The sequence below is a fragment of the Coregonus lavaretus genome (assembly GCF_964263955.1).
Source record: "Coregonus lavaretus genome assembly, chromosome: 24".
In the NCBI taxonomy this organism is placed as follows: domain Eukaryota; kingdom Metazoa; phylum Chordata; class Actinopteri; order Salmoniformes; family Salmonidae; genus Coregonus; species Coregonus lavaretus.
Window position 1 is genome coordinate 5,106,222 of NC_140011.1, and position 24,145 is coordinate 5,130,366.

Here is a 24,145-nt window from a genome sequence, read left to right on the forward strand (position 1 = left end):
ATCTTGCGTGGAGCCCCAGATCGAGGGAGATTATCAGTGGTCTTGTATGTCTTCCATTTCCTAATAATTGCTCCCACAGTTGATTTCTTCAAACCAAGCTGCTTACCTATTGCAGATTCAGTCTTCCCAGCCTGGTGCAGGTCTACAATTTTGTTTCTTGTGTCCTTTGACAGCTCTTTGGTCTTGCCAATAGTGGAGTTTGGAGTGTGACTGTTTGAGGTTGTGGACAGGTGTCTTTTATACTGATAACAAGTTCAAACAGGTGCCATTAATACAGGTAACGAGTGGAGGACAGAGGAGCCTCTTAAAGAAGAAGTTACAGGTCTGTGAGAGCCTGAAATCTTGCTTGTTTGTAGGTGACCAAATACTTATATTCCACCATAATTTGCAAATAAATTCATTAAAAATCCTACAATGTGATTTTCTGGATTTTATTTTCTCAATTTATCCGTCATAGTTGACGTGTACCTATGATGACAATTACAGGCCTCTCTCATCTTTTTAAGTGGGAGAACTTGCACAATTGGTGGCTGACTAAATACTTTTTTCCCCACTGTATGATAGCCAGTGGGACAACCACTAGAAGGAAAACGTTATACTATTCCAGGTATTCCGTAAAGAGGTAGGACGTTTTCTACTGTTGATCACTAAAATATCCTAATGATTATGATCACACTTCCTCAATTCAAATATTATGGTGACACTATACTAAAGATGGTTTGGCATGGTTTAGAAAATTGGGAACCAAGCCTGAGTAATGTGTAGCCTGTTATCGCCTGGACTTGAAATATCTTCACACCTAGAAAAAACCCCTCCACGCTTCAGTCATAACTGTCAATTTATATACACAACATGTCAAACGTTTGGACACACCTACTCATTCAAGGGTTTTTCTTTATTTGTACTATTTTTAACATTGTAGAATAATAGTTAAGACATCAAAATTATGAAATAACACATATGGAATCATATACAGTGAGGGAAAAAAGTATTTGATCCCCTGCTGATTTTGTACGTTTGCCCACTGACAAAGACATGATCAGTCTATGATTTTAATGGTAGGTTTATTTGAACAGTGAGAGACAGAATAACAACAACAAAAATCCAGAAAAACGCATGTCAAAAATGTTATAAATTGATTTGCATTTTAATGAGGGAAATAAGTATTTGACCCCTCTGCAAAACATGACTTAGTACTTGGTGGCAAAACCCATTTTGGCAATCACAGAGGTCAGACATTTCTTGTAGTTGGCCACCAGGTTTGCACACATCTCAGAAGGGATTTTGTCCCACTCCTCTTTGCAGATCTTCTCCAAGTCATTAAGGTTTCGAGGCTGACGTTTGGCAACTCGAACCTTCAGCTCCCTCCACAGATTTTCTATGGGATTAAGGTCTGGAGACTGGCTAGGCCACTCCAGGACCTTAATGTGCTTCTTCTTGAGCCACTCCTTTGTTGCCTTGGCCGTGTGTTTTGGGTCATTGTCATGCTGGAATACCCATCCACGACCCATTTTCAATGCCCTGGCTGAGGGAAGGAGGTTCTCACCCAAGATTTGACGGTACATGGCCCCGTCCATCGTCCCTTTGATGCGGTGAAGTTGTCCTGTCCCCTTAGCAGAAAAACACCCCCAAAGCATAATGTTTCCACCTCCATGTTTGACGGTGGGGATGGTGTTCTTGGGGTCATAGGCAGCATTCCACCTCCACCAAACACGGCGAATTGAGTTGATGCCAAAGAGCTCAATTTTGGTCTCATCTGACCACAACACTTTCACCCAGTTCTCCTCTGAATCTGTCAGATGTTCATTGGCAAGCTTCAGACGGGCCTGTATATGTGCTTTCTTGAGCAGGTGGACCTTGCAGGCGCTGCAGGATTTCAGTCCTTCACGGCGTAGTATGTTAACAATTGTTTTCTTGGTGACTATGGTCCCAGCTGCCTTGAGATCATTGACAAGATCCTCCCGTGTAGTTCTGGGCTGATTCCTCACCGTTCTCATGATGATTGCAACTCCACGAGGTGAGATCTTGCATGGAGCCCCAGGCCGAGGGAGATTGACAGTTATTTTGTGTTTCTTCCATTTGCGAATAATCGCACAAACTGTTGTCACCTTCTCACCAAGCTGCTTGGCGATGGTCTTGTAGCCCATTCCAGCCTTGTGTAGGTCTACAATCTTGTCCCTGACATCCTTGGAGAGCTCTTTGGTATTGGCCATGGTGGAGAGTTTGGAATCTGATTGATTGATTGCTTCTGTGGACAGGTGTCTTTTATACAGGTAACAAGCTGAGATTAGGAGCACTCCCTTTAAGAGTGTGCTCCTAATCTCAGCTCGTTACTTGTATAAAAGACACCTGGGAGCCAGACATTTTTCTGATTGAGAAGGGGTCAAATACTTATTTTCCTCATTAAAATGCAAATCAATTTATAACATTTTTGACATGCGTTTTTCAGGATTTTTGTTGTTGTTATTCTATCTCTCACTGTTCAAATAAACCTACCATTAAAATTATAGACTAATAATTTCTTTGTCAGTGGGCAAACGTACAAAATCAGCAGGGGATCAAATACTTTTTTCCCTCAATGTAGTAACCAAAAAAGTGTTAAACAAATCATAATATATTTTATATTTGTTTAACACTTTTTTGGTTACTAAATGATTCTATATGTGTTATTTCATAGTTTTGATGTCTTCCCTATTATTCTACAATGTAGAAAATATTAAAAATAAAGGAAAACACTTGAATGAGTAGGTGTGTCCAAACTTTTGATTGGTACTGTACATTATTTAATAAAATATTTAAATCATTTGGTGAGAAGAATAAAGGCTGTCCCTCCATTGTGAACACTTTAAGGTTTCTTATTGATATTTGAATATTGTGATCATGCACTTTGTTGATGTTCCCTAACTAGTTGCATTGCCCATGTACCAGGCCGCCTACACCGTTGCAGTTTTTTTTATGAAACTCGGGTCGGAATCGGGAAATTAAGTATTGTACAATGTTGTGCAACTTCTTCCCTTCATAAAGAACCTGAGGGCTGTAGCTCAAATCGTTCGCGAGCTATTGAAGTTTGAAGGTCTGAATGTCTGGCGAATATCAAATCTCAAACGAACTTTACCATTGTAGTCACATAGAGGTGGATGTGGGATATTCTTTATCACCTTTGCACTCTAATTCATGATCTCTTTTGACCACCTCTTCCCCCCGCCCACGCCCCCTCGCTCGTAACTCGATCCCAGGTACTCAAACTCCTTTGCTTCAAACTCCAACCCCTCCACCTCTGCCACCTGCCCCTCCCCCGTCTCCTCTGCCACCCTGCCAGGGGTCTCACCCCCAGGCCTGGCCTCCACCTCCGCCCAGGAGTCTGCTGGCTGCTGAAGATCCAGGATGTGCAGCCGCCTGCCACGGGCCACCGCAAGGCCAAGGTCTTGTATGACTACGATGCCCACGACACCAGCGAGCTCTCCCTACTGGCCGACAAGGTAGGAGCAACTAGTGTTCACGACATCTGATATGGGGCACCACATGCTGCATTATGTGAAAAATGTAAATTCCGTGCCACAAAAAATGCTAAATGGTTATAGCATGTTACAAACGCGCCCCATAATCTGGGATATTTAAACAGGCAATCTTTACTCTGTCTCTCTCTAGTAGGCATGGTGAATATCGGCCATTTCTTTTTTGAAACAATTCCGCAGTCAAAAGGTTAATTTAAATGATAGCTCAAATGTAGCCTAAGAACATACACTACATGACCAAAAGTATGTGGACTCCTGCTCTTCGAACATCTCATTCCAAAATCATGGGCATTAATATGAAGTTGGTCCCCCCTTTACTGCTATAACAGCCTCCACTCTTCTGGGAAGGCTTTCCACTAGATTTTGGAACATTGCTGTGGGGACTTGCTTCCATTCAGCCACAAGTGCATTAGTGAGGTCGGGCACCAATGTTGGGCGATTAGGCCTGGCTCGCTGTCGGCGTTCCAATTCATCCCAAAGGTGTTCGATGGGGTTGAGGTCAGGGATCTGTGCAGGCCTATCATGTTCGTCCACACTGATCTCGACAAACCATTTCTGTATGGACCTCGCTTTGTTATTCATCACTCCAAAGAACGCGTTTCCACTGCTCCAGAGTCCAATGGATGCAAGCTTTACACCTATCCAGCCGACGCTTGGCATTGCGCTTGGTGATCTTAGGCTTGTTTGGAACTCGGTAGTGAGTGTTGCAACCAATATTTTTACGCTCTATGCACTTCAGCACTCGGCAGTCCCGTTCTGTGTGCTTGTGTAGCCTATCACTTTGCGGCTGAGCCGTAGTTGTTCCTAGACGTTTCCACTTCACAATAACAGGACCTACAGTTGACCGGGGCAGAATGAAAATTTGACGAACTGACTTGTTGGAAAGGTGGCATCCTATGACTCTGCCACTTTGAAAGTCACTGAGCTCTTCAGTAAGGAAATTCTACTGCCAATGTTTGTCTATGAAGATTGCATGGCTGTGTGCCCGATTTTCTACACCTGTCAGCAACGGCTGTGGCTGAAATAGCCGAATCCACTAATTTGAAGGCGTGTCCACACACTCCTGTGTATATACTGTACAGTGCATTTGGAAAGAATTCAGACCCCTTGACTTTTCCCACATTTTGTTACATTGCAGACTTATTCTAAAATTGATTACATCGTTTTTTCCCTTCTACACACAATACCCCATAATGACAAAGCAAAAACAGGTTTTTATACATTTTTGCACATTTATTTAAAACAAAATTACTGAAATATAACATTTACAGAAGTATTCAGACCCTTTAATCAGGACTTTGTTGAAGCACCTTTGACAGCGATTACAGCCTCGAGTCTTCTTGGGTATGACACTACAAGCTTGGCACACCGGTAATTAGGGAGTTTCTTTCATTCTTCTCTGCAGATCCTCTCAAGCTCTGTCAGGTTGGATGGGGAGCGTCGCTGCACACCAATTCTCAGGTCTCTCCAGAGATGTTAGATCGTGTTCAAGTCCCGGCTCTGGCTGGGCCACACAAGGACATTCAGAGACTTGTCCCGAAACCACTCCTGCATTGTCTTGGCTGTTTGCTTAGGGTTGTTGTCCTGTTGTAAGGTGAACCTTCGCCCCAGTCTGAGGTCTGGAGCAGGTTTTCATGAAGGATCTCTCTGTACTTTGCTCCGTTCAAATTTCCCTCGATCCTGACTAATCTCCCAGTCCCTGCCGCTGAAAAACATTCCCACAGCATGATGCTGCCACCACCATGCTTCACCGTACGGATGGTGCTAGGTTTCCTCCAGACGTTACACTTGGCATTCAGGCCATAGAGTTCAATCTTGGTTTCATCTGACCAGAGAATCTTATTTCTCATGGTCTGAGAGTCATTTAGGTGACTTTTGGCTAACTCCAAGCGGGCTGTCATGTGCCTTTTACTGAGGAGTGGCTTCCGTCTGGCCACTCTACGATAAAGGCCTGATTGGAGGAGTTCTGCAGAGATGGTTGTCCTTCTGGAAGGTTCTCCCAGAGGAACTCTGGAGCTCTGTCAGAGTAACCATTGGGTTGTTGGTCACCTCCCTGACCAAGACCATTCTCCCTCAATTGCTCAGTTTGGCCGGGCTGTCAGCTCTAGGAAGAGTCTTGGTGGTTCCAAACTTCTTCCATTTAAGAATGATGGCGGCCACTGTGTTCTTGGGGACCTTCAATGCTACAGACATTTTTGCCTCGACACAATCTTGTCTCGGAGCTCTACGGACAATTCCTTCAACCTCATGGCTTGGTTTTTGCTCTGACATGCACTGTCAACTGTGGGACCTTATATAGACAGGTGTGTGCCTTTCCAACTCATGTCCAAAACATTTAATTTACCACAGGTGGATTCCAATCATGTTGAAGAAACAGCTCAATGGAAACCGGATGCACCTGAGCTCAATTTCAAATATCATAGCAAAGGGTCTGAATACTTATGTAAATAAGGTATTTCTGTTTTTTGGTTTAGATACATTTGCACAAAAAAACAACAACCTGTTTTCACTTTGTCATTATGGGGTATTGGGTGTAAATTGATGAGGATAAAAAACAATTTATCCATTTTAGAATAAGCCTGTAACGTAACAAAATGTGGAAAAAGTCAAGTGGTCTGAATACTTTACGAATGCACTGTATGTGTAACATATGGAACCTTTAATCAAAATATGTTTAATTGTTGTTTCAGAAAACAACCTCTAAGCTGCGCACCTCCTCCAGAACTGCCGCGCAGAAGAAATGCCAGGCCGCTCAGAGACGCAAGATATTGAACTTCCCTGAAGTCGCCGACCATTAGTTTGCACTTTACAGATCAATGTTTTTTCTGTGATCAAATCAACATTATATCAGCCCCTTTTCAATGCAACAAACTAAAACAAATCTAACTGCAAGATTGAGTCTGTGATTTTGTTGTAGGCAGAGCCATAGTGCAACGGAGTAGAATTCTATTGGCAGGTAGGTCTTTCAATCATCCGCAAGTGAATGCTCTTTTCAGATCAGTTCAGATCAGAGCCGCACCTTTGTATGTTTGTTGATATTCTTTGTGCTAGTTATTGAGTTATTAGCCCAGTTATAGATGAGTGTAGGCCAGCAATGGCGAGTTACTGCTTCTTACAAGAGCACAAAATATGTAGGCTACATTTCAAGCTATCTTTGAAAAGCTAGTCAGGTAAAAAGCTTATGTCTTAATTAAAGGGGTAGTGTTGTATTTTGAGACAGGCTTAAATATGCAAATAAGCCAATAGGCAAAGGGCTAGACTACATTGTCTTAATTCTCTGTATGGTAAAATTAATGAATTGTATTTTGTAAAGTGGTTTCTTGCATCATACAACACAATACAATTCAATTCACAGTCACCTATTTGGCCCATGGTGTTACAGACGAAGTAATTAATGTCAAGCCCTTCATAATGTAAAAAGGTTTTTAAAAGTATCATGCAATGTAGGCCTGCATTGAACACCACTGTGGGCTATGTCATAGAAATCAAAAGCTATTTCCATGTGAAACTGTTATGGGATTTGCTCCATTGGTGTTGCTGGTAGGCCTACATTATTCTCAAATAGCCACAATAGCCTATTGGCTACTGTCTAAAAAGGGTACAGCCTCAGTGTTCACTGTAAACGTGTGCCAGAAGTTGCACAAAATTCTCACAACGTTCAAATTTCCGCTCACAAGACCAAAAATGTGTTCAGTGCCCCAAAGCATTACAGGGAACTTTGGTTACAGCACTGTTGATCTTTCTCATATGATATTGATATCTAAGGAGTTGTGTGTTGGTGAGTAATTTGTTGTAAGTGTGTGCCCATGCTGCCCTCTCTGTTGTTTCAGCTCATCACTGTCTACATGGTACCAGGCATATTTTTTACTTATTTTTCATTTATTGAAAAAAAAGTATGACAATTGGGTACTTTTTCCACCACTGGATATAGAGAGCAGCTGTTGCTTCGCGAGGTATCTGTACTTAAAAACACATGATCTAAGATTGATTGATAGTTGGTATTCATTGGTCATAAAATAATGCCTTATTTACTTTGAAGAACTACAAAATAGTGATTTTGTCAGACAGCATAAGCAGCAGCTCTATAGAGATGACATGACTTGGAATGAAATAATAAAGTCATCAAATAAAACAAATGTAATATACAGTGGGGGAAAAAAGTATTTAGTCAGCCACCAATTGTGCAATTTCTCCCACTTAAAAAGATGAGAGAGGCCTGTAATTTTCATCATAGGTACACGTCAACTATAACAGACAAATTGAGAATTTTTTTTCCAGAAAATAACATTGTAGGATTTTTAATGAATTTATTTGCAAATTATGGTGGAAAATAAGTATTTGGTCACCTACAAACAAGCAAGATTTCTGGCTCTCACAGACCTGTAACTTCTTCTTTAAGAGGCTCCTCTGTCCTCCACACGTTACCTGTATTAATGGCACCTGTTTGAACTTGTTATCAGTATAAAAGACACCTGTCCACAACCTCAAACAGTCACACTCCAAACTCCACTATGGCCAAGACCAAAGAGCTGTCAAAGGACACCAGAAACAAAATTGTAGACATGCACCAGGCTGGGAAGACTGAATCTGCAATAGGTAAGCAACTTGGTTTGAAGAAATCAACTGTGGGAGCAATTATTAGGAAATGGAAGACATACAAGACCACTGATAGTCTCCCTCGATCTGGGGCTCCACGCAAGATCTCACCCCGTGGGGTCAAAATGATCACAAGAACGGTGAGCAAAAATCCCAGAACCACACGGGGGGACCTAGTGAATGACCTGCAGAGAGCTGGGACCAAAGTAACAAAGCCTACCGTCAGTAACACACTACGCCGCCAGGGACTCAAATCCTGCAGTGCCAGACGTGTCCCCCTGCTTAAGCCAGTACATGTCCAGGCCCGTCTGAAGTTTGCTAGAGTGCATTTGGATGATCCAGAAGAGGATTGGGAGAATGTCATATGGTCAGATGAAACCAAAATATAACTTTTTGGTAAAAACTCAACACGTCGTGTTTGGAGGACAAAGAATGCTGAGTTGCATCCAAAGAACACCATACCTACTGTGAAGCATGGGGGTGGAAACATCATGCTTTGGGGCTGTTTTTCTGCAAAGGGACCAGAACGACTGATCCGTGTAAAGGAAAGAATGAATGGGGCCATGTATCGTGAGAGTTTGAGTGAAAACCTCCTTCCATCAGCAAGGGCATTGAAGATGAAACGTGGCTGGGTCTTTCAGCATGACAATGATCCCAAACACACCGCCCGGGCAACGAAGGAGTGGCTTCGTAAGAAGCATTTCAAGGTCCTGGAGTGGCCTACCCAGTCTCCAGATCTCAACCCCATAGAAAATCTTTGGAGGGAGTTGAAAGTCTGTGTTGCCCAGCGACAGCCCCAAAACATCACTGCTCTAGAGGAGATCTGCATAGAGGAATGGGCCAAAATACCAGCAACAGTGTGTGAAGACTTACAGAAAACATTTGACCTGTGTCATTGCCAACAAAGGGTATATAACAAAGTATTAAGAAACTTTTGTTATTGACCAAATACTTATTTTCCACCATAATTTGCAAATAAATTCATTAAAAATCCTACAATGTGATTTTCTGGATTTTTTTCCCCTCATTTTGTCTGTCATAGTTGACGTGTACCTATGATGAAAATTACAGGCCTCTCTCATCTTTTTAAGTGGGAGAACTTGCACAATTGGTGGCTGACTAAATACTTTTTTTCCCCACTGTACACAACAACTGACATATTTTATTAAAGTAAAGTAATGTGAATAAATTATGTTTAATAAGTGATAAAAATCGTGTTTTTCAGGAAACAGCAGAAGTTTACCCTCCTATCCACATCGACGGGACCGCAGTGGAGAAGGTGGAAAGCTTCAAGTTCCTTGGCGTATACATCACTGACAAACTGAAATGGTCCACCCACGCAGACAGTGTGGTGAAGAAGGCGCAACAGAGCCTCTTCAACCTCAGGAGGCTGAAGAAATTTGGCTTGGCACCTAAAACCCTCACAAACCTTTACAGATGCACAATTGAGAGCATCCTGTCGGCTGTATCACCGCCTGGTACGGCAACTGCACCGCCCGCAACTGCAGTGCTCTCCAGAGGGTGGTGCGGTCTGCTGAACGCATTACAGGGGGCAAACCACCCGACCTCCAAGACACCTACAGCACCCAATGTCACAGGAAGGCCAAAAAGATCATCAAGGACATCAACCACCCGAGCCACTGCCTGTTCACCCCGCTATCATCCAGAAGGCGAGGTCAGTACAGGTGCATCAAAGCTGGGACCGAGAGAATGAAAAACAGCTTCTATCTCAAGGCCATCAGACTGTTAAATAGCCATCACTAGCACATTAGAGGCTGCTGCTGCCTATTGAAATCACTTGCCACTTTAAGAAATGGAACACTAGTCACTTTAATAATGTTTACATATCTTGCACTACTCATCTCATATGTATATACTGCATTCTATTCTATAATATTCTACTTTATCTTAGTCCATGCCACTCTGTCATTGCTTGTCCATATATGTATATATTCTTAAATTCCATTCCTTCCTAGATTCGTGTGTATTGGGTATATGTTGTGAAATTGTTAGATATTACTTGTTAGATATTACTGCACTGTCGGAGCTAGAATCACAAGCATTTTGCTACACCCGCAATAACATCTGCTAAACACGTGTATGTGACAAATAACATTTGATTTGATTTGAAAAGTAATGGGCATTCACTACCATCATGGGACTTTTATTAATTGTTGCAATAATCTAACCGAAACCGAACCGACCTCAAAAAGCACTAATCGCTCAGCACTAGTGGCAGTGGGGGAGCGATGCTCTTCAAACCAGAAATCTAATCTCCTCTCCTCTGTCTCCTACACATGCTATGTTACACCCCACTAGCCCCCAAGGCTCCACCTGAATACATTACAGCGCAATACCCATGCCACACACACACCACACACAAACACACACACACACACCACTATACTGAATACATTACAAGGCACTACCCATAAAGAGCTATAATGAAGCCAACTGGAGTATTGTGTTCTGTAAGGAATAATGGTTACATGTTTACACTCTCCTGCTCTTCTAATGAAATCTCTGTTCAAAACCACCAATCTTCAGCTTAAGATCTATCTGAGCGGTCAGTGGATAGATCAGCTTAATATTGCAGATAGATTGTAACTTCCATCAATGTAATTGTCTGCATCACTTCCAATCCCCCATGTTTTTTTCTAGCTCTATAGTTGCTCTATTCCACTAGCTGTTTGGAAACCATCCGCTTTGTAAGCTCTGTCTTTCTCATTGAGAAATGACAAGAGCAGCTCAAATCAGGTGGCATCCCTGGCTATGAATATTCTGGGTCTGGGTCCTAACCCAGGTCAAAATATAGAACAAAGTTAAATCATGATTTATTTAGTTTTTCAACCACGCTAATTTTGTCATAGTCACCATAACGTTTACATTTTAAAGCCATTGAAGCGCTTTTCTGATTTAAAGAATCAACTGTAGGCCTATAATGCAACACAAGGTGACTGAAATATTTATCTCTAAGGGGATCCTTAGCCTTTAGCCTTTGGCTATCACAACAACAGTCATTGCAATGCAAAATTGTGTCACCTCGTGCTTGGATTAAATCAGAATGTCAAATGACCCATATAGTCTGTGTAGTGAGTCATACGGGTGTTGAAAGACTAAATCAAAAGTTGAACTTTAAAGCCAAAAACATAACATCTTGAAAGAGACATCTGTATGCTAACACAACACAAGGTGACTCATTTGTGATCGACCGGCTCGATTCGGTCTTATGTAGCAACATTTGAAATTGTATTTTTTACATTGGATGAAAGTAGAGACTCAGAGCTAACTGATTCGATTCATTTAAGGAAGTGCTGCGCATAGCCTGTATATGAAGGGCCTTTATATGTCAACTTTCACAGTGAAGGCTTTTGTTTATACATTTTGTGCGAATGAATTGAACATCGCCAAATGATATCATAAAATAATATTGTGCCTATTAAATGCAACCCTTGCTGTTAATAGATCGCAAAGCAGCATACAACTGAGCTAAACATTCGGAACAAGTTCACTTTTTCATCTATAGCCTAAAAGCGCATATAAAGTGCAAGTTAGCTGTTTATCGCCTGGCCTTGTTGAAATTTCTTCACACCTAGAAAAAAAAACTCCAGGCTTCAGTCATAACTGCCATTTTAAATACACAACAAGTCAAAAGTTTCGACACACCTACTCATTCAAGGGTTTTTCTTTATTTGTACTATTTTTTACATTGTAGAATAATAGTTAAGACATCAAAATCATGAAATAACACATATGGAATTATGTAGTAACCAAAAAAAGTGTTAAACAAATCATAATATATTTTATATTTGTTTAACACTTTTTTGGTTACTAAATGATTCTATGTGTGTTATTTCATAATGTTGATGTCTTCCCTATTATTCTACAATGTAGAAAATATTAAAAATAAAGGAAAACACTTGAATGAGTAGGTGTGTCCAAACTTTTGACTGGTACTGTATATATTTAAAAAAATACATTACAGGGGGCAGTTTTGAAAAAACATCCTGTCCGAATCATCCTCTGGAATAACAGACATTCTGGGGTAATAAATACATAACCAACTAGTCCTGTGCGAATAGGGCTATAGCCGTAATAATACCTCCTGCAGAATTGAGCATTTCTTGCAGTACAATTATAATATTTATTATATTATTATACACCAAATGTAGGCACATTTTGGATTTGGGAACAGGAGTGGAGAAATATGATTTCTTTATGCATCTTGAGAGAATGCAATGCTCAGTTAGATATGTATAGTTGCTGTATTCTTCATAAAAGCATCATAAAAGCTGATAGTATTTAAACCACATAAAATATGCATCAAAGCCGAACTGAAATCTTATCAGAAACACGTTGGATCATTTTCACAGCTTTTCCCCTCTTACAACCGGTGAAATTGATGTCATTTGGACATTTGCACAGAAAATCTTTCCCATTAATTTTTTTGTTGTTGCTTTATTGTATTTTCTCCCCAGTCCCTAAAAGTTTTTGCTCTGCGAAAGATGAAAGAGAAAACTTTATCGATGTCAACTAGATTGAAGCATTCATTCTTTCAATATATTAAACTATTATGTTGAGCAAGGGTTTATTTAGTCTTCTAGGGCAACATATGATAACAACAGAAAAGCTACATGAATCTAATTATAGACAAGTTGACTAACAAATAGCCTACCAAAATGTCGGGAATTATAAGCAGAAACATATATAAATCTGGCAAAACAAAATCCTGCACCTCCTGTCAAAAAGTCATTCTGCAGTCTTTGACTGTAGCCTGTGGCACATTTTCTATATTTGCGGGTTAAGGTTGGGTGCGGGCCTCAGATTTTCACTTTGGGCGGTTGCGGGTGGGTTATTAGCATTTGCGGGCGGGTGCGGGTGAACAAGCAGCTGTCCCGCGCACCACTACCCCACACAAACAATTATCTGTAAGGCCAGGGATGTTTTCCAATAGTTTGCAAAGAAGGGCACCTATTGGTAGATGGATAAAAAAAAAAGCAGACATTGAATATCCCTTTGAGCATGGTGCAGTTATTATTTACACTTTGGATGGTGTATCAACACACCCAGTCACTACAAGGATGAAGGTGCCCTTCCTTTCTCCGTTTGCTGGAGAGGAAGGAAACCGCTCAGGGATTTCACCATGAGGCCAATGGTGATTTTTAGGACAGTTACAGAGTTAAATGGCTGTGATAGGAGAAAACTGAGGAAGGATCAACAACATTGTAGTTACTCCACAATACTAACCTAAATGACAGAGTGAAAATAAGGAAGCCTGTACAGAATTTAAAAAAAATCCAAAACATGCATCCTGTTTGCAATAAGGCACTAAAGTAAAACTGCAAAAAATGTGGCAATGAAATGAACTTTATGTCATTAATACAAAGCATTATGTTTGGGGCAAATCCAACACAACACATCACTGAGTACCACTCTTCATATTTTCAAGAATGGTGGTGGCTGCACCATGTTATTGGTATGCTTATCATCGGCAAGGACTGGAGTTTTTTAGGATGAAAAGAAACGGAATAGAGTTGAACACAGGCAAAATCCAAGAGGAAAGCCTGGTTCAGTCTGCTTTCCAACAGACACTTGGAGACAAATGTACCTTTCAGCAGGACAATAACTTAAAACACAAGGCCAAATATACACAGAAGTTGCTTACCAAGACCACATTGAATGTTACTGAGTGGAGTAGTTAGGTTTGACTTAAATCGGCAAGACTTGAAAATGGCTGTCTGGCAAAGATCAACAATCAACTTGACAGAGCTTGAAGAATTTTAAAATAATAATGTGCATATATTGTACAATCCAGGTGTGCAAAGCTCTTAGAGACATACCCAGAATGACTCACAGCTGTAATTGCTGCAAAAGGTGATTCTAACATGTATTGATTCAGGGGTGTGAATACTTATGTAAATGAAATATTTCTGTATTTATTTTCAATAAATTAGCAAAAATTTATAAAAACATGTTTTCATTTTGTGATTAAGGGGTATTGTGTGTAGATGGGTGAGATTTTTCTTTTTAATGCATTTTGAATTCAGGCTGTAACACAACAAAATGTGGAATATGTCAAGAGGTATGAATACTTTCTCAAGGCACTGTATTTACTTTTAAAGTTATTTCTTTAAATATATACAGTACCAGTCAAATGTTTAGACACACCTATTCATTCAAGGGTTTTTCTAAATGTTTTACTATTTTCTACACTATAGAATAACACATTTGGAATCATGTAGTAATCAAAAAAGTGTTAATATATTTTATCTTTGAGATTCTTCAAAGTAGCCACCCTTTAACTTGATGACAGCTTTACACACTCTTGGCATTCTCTCAACCAGCTTCACCTGGAATGCTTTTCCAACAGTCTTGAAGGAGTTCCCACATATGCTGAGCACTTGTTGACTGCTTGTCCTTCACGCTGCAGTCCAACTCATCCCAAACCATCTCAATTGGGTTGAGGTCGGGTGATTGTGGAGGCCAGGTCATCTGATGCAGCATTCCATCACTCTCCTTCTTGCTTAAATAGCCCTTACACAGCCTGGAGGTGTGTTGGGTCATTGTCCTGTTGAAAACAAATGATAGTCCCACTAAGTGCAAACCAGATGGGATGGCGTATCTCTGCAGAATGCTGTGGTAGCCATGCTGGTTAAGTGTGCCTTGAATTCTAAATAAATCACAGACAGTATCACCAGCAAAGCACCCCCACACCATCACACCACCTCCTCCATGCTTGACGGTTGGAACCACACATGTGGAGATCATCCATTCACCTACTCTGCATCTCACAAAGACACAGAGGTTGGAACCAAAAATCTCAATTTGGACTCATCTGACCAAAGGTCAGATTTCCACCAGTTTAATATCCATTACGCGTGTTTCTTGGCCCAAGCAAGTCCCTTCTTATTATTGGTGTCCTTTAGTAGTTGTTTATTTGCAGCAATTCGACCACGAAGGCCGGATTCACGTAGTCTCCTCTGAACAGTTGACGTTGAGATGTGTCTGTTACTTGAACTCTGTGAAGCATTTATTTGGGCTGCAATTTCTGAGGCTGGTAACTCTAAATAACTTATCCTCTGCAGCAGATGTAACTCTGGGTCTTCCTTTCCTTTGGCAGTCCTCATGAGAGCCAGTTTCATCATAGCGCAGTGATGGTTTTTAAGACTGCACTTGAAGAAACTTCAAAGTTCTTGATATTTTCCGGATTGACTGACCTTCATGTCTTAAAGTAATGATGGACTGTCGTTTCTCTTTGCTTAGTTGAGCTGTTCTTGCCATAATATGGACTTGGTCTTTTACCAAATAGGGCTATCTTCTGAATACCACCCCTACCTTGTCACAACACAACTGATTGGCTCAAACGCATTAAGAAGGAAAGATATTCCACAATTTAACTTTTAAGAAGGCACACCTGTTAATTTAAATGGTTTCCAGGTGACTACCTCATGAAGCTGGTTGAGAGAATGCCAAGAGTGTGCAAAGCTGTCATCAAGGCAAAGGGTGGCTTCTTTGAAGAATCTCAAATATAGAATATATATTCTTTAACACTTTTTTGGTTACTACATGATTCCATATGTGTTATTGAATAGTTTTGATGTCTTCACTGTTATTCTACAATGTAGAAAATAGTAAAAATAAAGAAAAACCCTTGAATGAGTAGGTGTGTCCAAACTTTTGATTGGTATTGTACATTATTTAATAAAATATTTAAATCATTTGGTGAGAAGAACAAAGGCTGTCCCTCCATTGTGAACACTTTAAGGTTTCTTATTGTTATTTGAATATTGTGATCATGCACTTTGTTGATGGTCCCTAACTAGTTGCATTGCCTGTGTACCAGGCCGCCTACACCGTTGCAGTTTTTTTTATGAAACTCGGGTCGGAATCGGGAAATTAAGTATTGTACAATGTTGTGCAACTTATTCACTTCATAAAGAACCTGAGGGCTGTAGCTCAAATCGTTCGCGAGCTATTGAAGTTTGAAGGTCTGAATGTCTGGCGAATATCAAATCTCAAACGAACTTTACCATGGTAGTCAGATAGAGGTGGATGTGGGATATTCTTTATCACCTTTGCACTCTAATTCATTATCTCTTTTAGTCCATTAGTTTGCACTTTACAGATCAATGTTTTTTCTGTGATCAAATCAACATTATATCAGCCCCTTTTCAATGCAACAAACCAAAACAAATCTAACTGTGCAAGATTGAGTCTGTGATTTTGTTGTAGGCAGAGCCATAGTGCAACGGAGTAGAATTCTATTGGCAGGTAGGTCTTTCAATCATCCGCAAGTGAATGCTCTTTTCAGATCAGTTCAGATCAGAGCCACACCTTTGTATGTTTGTTGATATTCTTTGTGCTAGTTATTGAGTTATTAGCCCAGTTATAGATGAGTGTAGGCCAGCAATGGCGAGTTACTGCTTCTTACAAGAGCACAAAATATGTAGGCTACATTTCAAGCTATCTTTGAAAAGCTAGTCAGGTAAAAAGCTTATGTCTTAATTAAAGGGGTAGTGTTGTATTTTGAGACAGGCTTAAATATGCAAATGAGCCAATAGGCAGAGGGCTAGACTACATTGTCTTAATTCTCTGTATGGTAAAATTAATGAATTGTATTTTGTAAAGTGGTTTCTTGCATCATACAACACAATACAATTCAATTCACAGTCACCTATTTGGCCCATGGTGTTACAGATGAAGTAATTAATGTCAAGCCCTTGGTTTTTAAAAGTCTCATGCAATGTAGGCCTGCATTGAACACCACTGTGGGCTATGTCATAGAAATCAAAAGCTATTTCCATGTGAAACTGTTATGGGATTTGCTCCATTGGTGTTGCTGGTAGGCCTACATTATTCTCAAATAGCCACAATAGCCTATTGGCTACTGTCTAAAAAGGGTACAGCCTCAGTGTTCACTGTAAACGTGTGCCAGAAGTTGCACAAAATTCTCACAACGTTCAAATTTCCGCTCACAAGACCAAAAATGTGTTCAGTGCCCCAAAGCATTACAGGGAACTTTGGTTACAGCACTGTTGATCTTTCTCATATGATATTGATATCTAAGGAGTTGTGTGTTGGTGAGTAATTTGTTGTAAGTGTGTGCCCATGCTGCCCTCTCTGTTGTTTCAGCTCATCACTGTCTACATGGTACCAGGCATGGACCCAGACAGGCTGGTGGGAGAGAGTGGCAACCAGAAGGGCAAGGTGCACATAAAAAATACATATTGAAAGAGATATCTGTATGCTAACACAACACAAGGTGACTCATTTGTGACCGACCGGCTCGATTCGGTCTTATGTAGATCAAAATTTGAAATTGTGTTTTTTACATTGGATAAAAGTAGAGACTCAGAGCTAGAAAATGGTATATCATACACAACAGTTGAGGAGTAAAGGGAAAGTAATTCTGCTTTGAAAGTTGATAAACTTTTGAGATAATGGGCTTTGAATGTTTTGGTACACCTACTGGAGAGCTCTTCTTGGTCTACAGCCAGTTTAGGTTCAAATGTCTCTCCTGTGAAGTAGTGACTTCCATCATACGCCTAGTTTCCTGAAACGAGTCACATTTCTTTTGTTTTCAATTGCAATACTACGTTTGTGTCATCTCGTGTCCATACCTGTAGATTACATCTGTCTGTGTCGTGAGTCATAAACGGGTGATGAAAGACGAAAGCAATAGTTCAATTTCAGGTCTTTTGTTTTCTGACTGTGGTTGCATTCCATTTATGTACGTATTATTTTTGTACTGTATTTACTTTGACTTTTATTTCTTAGGTAACACTGTTACAATTTTTGCGAGTGTTCCCGTCTTTTGCCCTATTTGTAAGGAATAGGACAAAACCATGGTAACTTTATTAAACTAACTTTAAGGTTTATGCATAACAAATTCTTGAGGTCCCATCTCAGTGGGGTTGACCGTTGTTGATGTTTGTGTGTCATTTTGTTTAATTTTTTGTTTTGGAATGTGTATCCACTCTGGTTGCTGGAAAATATTTGTCTTAAGTGTTTCCAGGATGTTTGTCGAGTTTAGGTTGTGTATCGCAAACTATCTGGCCTAATGTTTGTCTTTTGAATTCGATTTGTAGATGTTTTGAAATGGGTGTAGTTGTATGTAATAAATTCAGACCTGTGGTTTCCTTTCCCCTCTGATCTCCCTATACCCCTTTGTGCATCCCCATCTTTCCGTGAACCACTCAACCTATCCTCCTGTCAGTGTGTGTACAATGTGCCGGTTCCTTGACCAATGATTATTGTATGAATGGAACTTCAACTAAATAAATGACAGCTTGTTAAAACTGATCAAATAACCGCTGAATAATCTGACTCATCATAACGTTACAACCTTTAATTTTTTACATAAAACCGGTAAACAATGTAATAAATTATGTATGTAATCATTTCAATTGATATTTCAACATCTGTTTTTTTGTAAGGAGTGGGGCAGTCCCATTCCGCTCATATTTTTTTGTTTATTGAATAGGATAGAGAGAACGGAAAGATTGTGCTGAAATAGGAGTGGACCGGATTCAAATCCATGCTGCAGCGGTATGTGTGTCCCTGAGGCAGCGCCGTAGACACCTAGACCAACCTAGGCCACATGTTGTAATGTTTTTAAAAGAGAGACTTTCCGGGGGGATGGTCTGTAACTCACTGGCATCTTTCCCAGTTTGAGGAATTAAGGCAGCCTTACAGAGTTACACACAGACCGGGTATTACACGGGATGGAAGGATGTGGTTTTCTGCTGGCACTCTATCCCACCTCCACTGACAAACTCTGTGTCCTTGTGCTTCGAGTGTCCGCCTTGAGATTGGAAGGTTGTGGATTCGATTCCCGGTCAAGTCGTACCAAAGACAAAAAATGGGACCTTATACAGTGAGGGAAAAAAGTATTTGATCCCCTGCTGATTTTGTAAGTTTGCCCACTGACAAAGAAATGATCAGTCTATAATTTTAATAGTAGGTTTATTTGAACAGTGAGAGACAGAATAACAACAAAAACATCCAGAAAAACGCATGTCAAAAATGTTATAAATTGATTTGCATTTTAATGAGGGAAATAAGTATTTGACCCCCTCTCAATCAGAAAGATTTCTGGCTCCCAGGAGTCTTTTATACAGGTAACGAGCTGAGATTAGGAGCACACTCTTAAAGGGAGTGCTCCTAATCTCAGTTTGTTACCTGTATAAAAGACACCTGTCCACAGAAGCAATCAATCAATCAGATTCCAAACTCTCCACCATGGCCAAGACCAAAGAGCTCTCCAAGGATGTCAGGGACAAGATTGTAGACCTACACAAGGCTGGAATGGGCTACAAGACCATCGCCAAGCAGCTTGGTGAGAAGGTGACAACAGTAGGTGTGATTATTTGCAAATGGAAGAAACACAAAAGAACTGTCAATCTCCCTCGGCCTGGGGCTCCATGCAAGATCTCACCTCGTGGAGTTGCAATGATCATGAGAACGGTGAGGAATCAGCCCAGAACTACACGGGAGGATCTTGTCAATGATCTCAAGGCAGCTGGGACCATAGTCACCAAGAAAACAATTGGTAACACACTACGCCGTGAAGGACTGAAATCCTGCAGCGCCCGCAAGGTCCCCCTGCTCAGGAGAGCACATATACAGGCCTGTCTGAAGTTTGCCAATGAACATCTGAATGATTCAGAGGAGAACTGGGTGAAAGTGTTGTGGTCAGATGAGACCAAAATCGAGCTCTTTGGCATCAACTCAACTCGCCGTGTTTGGAGGAGGAGGAATGCTGCCTATGACCCCAAGAACACCATCCCCACCGTCAAACATGGAGGTGGAAACATTATGCTTTGTTTGCCTACCTTAGTTGTGCGAACTTGTTCCGTGTTTAGGCTTGTATGTGTATAGCCTGAGGACTTTACGTTACGTTGTTTCTTGTTTTACATTTTAGTCATTTAGCAGACACTCTTATCCAGAGCGACTTACAGTTAGTGCATACATATTTTATTATTTTATACTGGTTCCCCGTGGGAAACGAACCCACAACCCTGGCGTTGCAAACGCCATGCTCTACCAACTGAGCTACACGGGTTTTGTTTATGTTTATTGAGTTTAATAAACATGTTCGCATACCACGCTGCACCTTGGTCTGACCCGTCTCTCAATGATCGTGACAGTGTTTTTCTGCTAAGGGGACAGGACAACTTCACCGCATCAAAGGGACGATGGACGGGACCATGTACCGTCAAATCTTGGGTGAGAACCTCCTTCCCTCAGCCAGGGCATTGAAAATGGGTCATGGATGGGTATTCCAGCATGACAATGACCCAAAACACACGGCCAAGGTAACAAAGGAGTGGCTCAAGAAGAAGCACATTAAGGTCCTGGAGTGGCCTAGACAGTCTCCAGACATGAATCCCATAGAAAATCTGTGGAGGGAGCTGAAGGTTCGAGTTACCAAACATCAGCCTCGAACCCTTATTGACTTGGAGAAGATCTGCAAAGAGGAGTGGGACAAAATCCCTCCTGAGATGTGTGCAAACCTGGTGGCCAACTACAAGAAACGTCTGACCTCTGTGATTGCCAACAAGGGTTTTGCCACCAAGTACTAAGTCATGTTTTGCAGAGGGGTCAAATACTTATTTCCCTCATTAAAATGCAAATCAATTTCTAACATTTTTGACATGCGTTTTTCTGGATTATTTTGTTGTTATTCTGTCTCTCACTGTTCAAATAAACCTACCATTAAAATTATAGACTGATCATGTCTTTGTCAGTGGGCAAACGTACAAAATCAGCAGGGGATCAAATACTTTTTTTCCCTCACTGTACCTCTCTGCTTGGCACTCAGCATTCGGGAGATGGACTGGAGGTAAGGCCCTGCGACAGATTAGCGTCCAGTCCAGTGGGTGTACTTGTACATCAACCTGCCTCAAGCTACAGAAATAGGGCCATTCTGGCTCAGACAAAGCTTACTTAATTTTATTTTACTCCGTGCTACATGTAACAGTGTTATTCCATTATCCAAGTGTCATTTCATAACACATCTTTTCCACTTTTCTTTATTCATTGACTATATAGTATTGATCCAAAAATATTACACGAAAAATTATTACAATTAAAAATCTTACATTATTCATCAAAACATTACTGAACTGATAGTAATAATCAACTGATCATGTCATAATTCATCGTATGATCAAGAAAATGTCATGTTATCCATCCGTTTTTACTACATAGTCTAGTGATTTATTACATTCTCTGATTGTATTGTGTTAAAGGTCAAAAGTTATTACAGTATGGAGAATTATTAAAATATCTAGTGCTTATTACATTATCAGATGCGACACAAATGTAATGAAAAGTCAGGTGCTCTTTTGTTTATAAACAGATACAAACACACACTAAATCCTGCATCGTCGCTGGCCCTTAAATTAAATTCTAGCAACCAGATGCTCAACATCAAACAAAAATATTTGAGGAATATGGATGGTCACTGGAACATTATTTTTTTCATATCCCAACGCCCCCTGAGAGTTGGGGTCAGCTATTTACCACCGGCCCTGGAGCAATTAGGGTCAAATGCCTTGCTAAAGGGCACAACTACATATTTCTAACCTTGTCAGCTCTAGGATTCAAACCAGCGACCTTTTGGTTACTAGCCCAACACTCTAACCTTGAGGCTACCTGCTGCTACTATTAGTGGCTATTCTATTATTAGGATTACTATTCAACCAAATAGTGGTACTATTCAACCCAATAAACAATCATCATCAGTACCCTTTTTTAAACTTATTTTCAGTTACTCGTGTTTCATTTTCCATCAACAACACATTCTGAAGCATAAACACCTGATAAAAGCAACAGTAGTCCACAGAATCAGTAGCACAGCAGCTAGAAGGAACACCATGACATCCACAGTGTACAGCAGTGAGGACGTTATTGTCCCTTGTCTACCATGGCTATGGTCACACTCTTTCCTCCTCCTCTCGCTTGCAGGCGAAGGAGGTTGTCATACTGGTCGAAAAACAGATGTAGGCCCACAATGGGGACTCCGTGGTAGATGGCCTCTTAAGCTCCATTGGCTCCTCCATGAGCTATAAACAGCCTCTTCTTGGGATGTCCTAGTATATCATTCTGCGGCATCCAGTCAACTAGTAAGGTGTTGTTGCCCAGAGTCGCTGGCCTGTCTCCAATGTGCCTCCAGATGACCTTCTGAGGCAGAATGGCAAAAACAACCACTATCTCATCTGTTAGGTCACTTGGGAGATCCTTGACGAAAGTCCCCAAAGACATAATAATAACACCATGCTCTCCTGAACGCTGAACAAACTTCTCCAGGTCTTGGGGAAGAGGCTTGGCTGGTTTGCGCAGGAACCCTCCAATATAGATGACGTTAGGCATGGTGGGACGAGGGAACTCAAACACAAAGTAAACTCTCATGAGCCAGAAGTCAGCCCCCTGTATTAATGGAAATACTAATTACAAACCGCTTGGTAAAAGGGAACCTAAGAACCTGTCCTGAACTTGAGCAAGCAATTTAATAAGCATATTCTTCACTCTCTGTGAAGATAATTTGGTCCGTCAGCCCTGATCCAGTCATAGGAATGTAAGACATTGGGGATGGTGTGATGGCCTGATGTCCCTCTCCAAGGGTGACCCAGTGGACGTTGGAGACTAGAGGTAGCTGAAGATAGGCAAGGTCATACTGGGTCTCCTTTAGGGTCTTCATTAACTCCTTCTTTTCAATCATTGGTCACCATTTCAGCCATCATCTTAGGAACTTTAGACATGAATGACAAGGCCTCCACCTGCAGACTCAAGAAATATATTGAGGATTGTGTTGAGAATTGGCTTCACAAAGTCCTTGTCAAATCCATCAGTGACATGTACTGTAATAGAGCTGTAATATGTAGACTCCTTTTTAATGTACCAGCTTTTGTTTGTTTGTACCACAGTCACGGAGTGTCCTTGAGCCTGAAGGGCATTGATCAGAATGTCCATGTGAATCCAATAGTTTCCTTCCAGAGGAATGACCAGTATGGCACGCTGGCAAAGACACCACGAAGCATGTCACAAGAAGACATGAGGCTATGCTCCAAAGATAGTACGACATCCTTCATGTAGATTCTTAAAGAGAAGGAATTTTATTTATTTATTTATTTATTTCACCTTTATTTAACCAGGTAAGCCAGTTGAGAACAAGTTCTCATTTACAACTGCGACCTGGCCAAGATAAAGCAAAGCAGTGCGATAAAAACAACAACACAGAGTTACATATGGGGTAAACAAAACATAAAGTAAAAAATACAAACAGAAAATATATATACAGTGTGTGCGAATGTAGTAAGTTATGGAGGTAAGGCAATAAACAAAAACAATTTTGTATTAACACTGGAATGATAGATGTGCAAGAGATGATGTGCAAATAGAGATACTGGGGTGCAAATTAGCAAAATAAATAACAATATGGGGATGAGGTAGTTGGGTGGGCTAATTTCAGAATGGCTGTGTACAGGTGCAGTGATCGGTAAGCTGCTCTGACAATGACGCTTAAAGTTAGTGAGGGAGATAAGAGTCTCCAGCTTCAGAGATTTTTGCAGTTCGTTCCAGTCATTGGCAGCAGAGAACTGGAAGGAATGGCGGCCAAAGGAGGTGTTGGCTTTGGGGATGACCAGTGAGATATACCTGCTGGAGTGCAGACTATGGGTGGGTGTTGCTATGGTGACCAGTGAGCTAAGGTATGACAGGGATTTGCCTAGCAGTGATTTATAGATGACCTGGAGCCAGTGGGTTTGGCGATGAATATGTAGTGAGGGCCAGCCAACAAAAGCATACAGGTCACAATGGTGGGTAGTATATGGGGCTTTGGTGACAAAACGGATGGCACTATGATAGACTACATCCAATTTGCTGAGTAGAGTGTTGGAGGCTATTTTGTAAATAGGATCGGTAGGATAGTCAGTTTTACGAGGGCATGTTTGGTAGCATGAGTGAAGGAGGCTTTGTTGCAAAATAGGAAGCCGATTCTAGATCTAACTTTTGATTGGAGATGCTTAATG

General features: G+C 40.9%; 1 pseudogene across 1 annotated transcript; it reads right to left on the reverse strand.

Annotated features, from left to right (window-relative positions):
• Positions 1-3,167: 3,167 nt before the first annotated feature.
• On the reverse strand, positions 3,168-22,836 carry LOC311099368 (UDP-glucuronosyltransferase 2B20-like; annotated as a pseudogene). The gene is made up of 2 exons: positions 22,010-22,836; positions 3,168-3,464 (listed from the first exon to the last, which is right to left on the reverse strand). The product of its transcript is annotated as a UDP-glucuronosyltransferase 2B20-like (transcript).
• Positions 22,837-24,145: the final 1,309 nt, after the last annotated feature.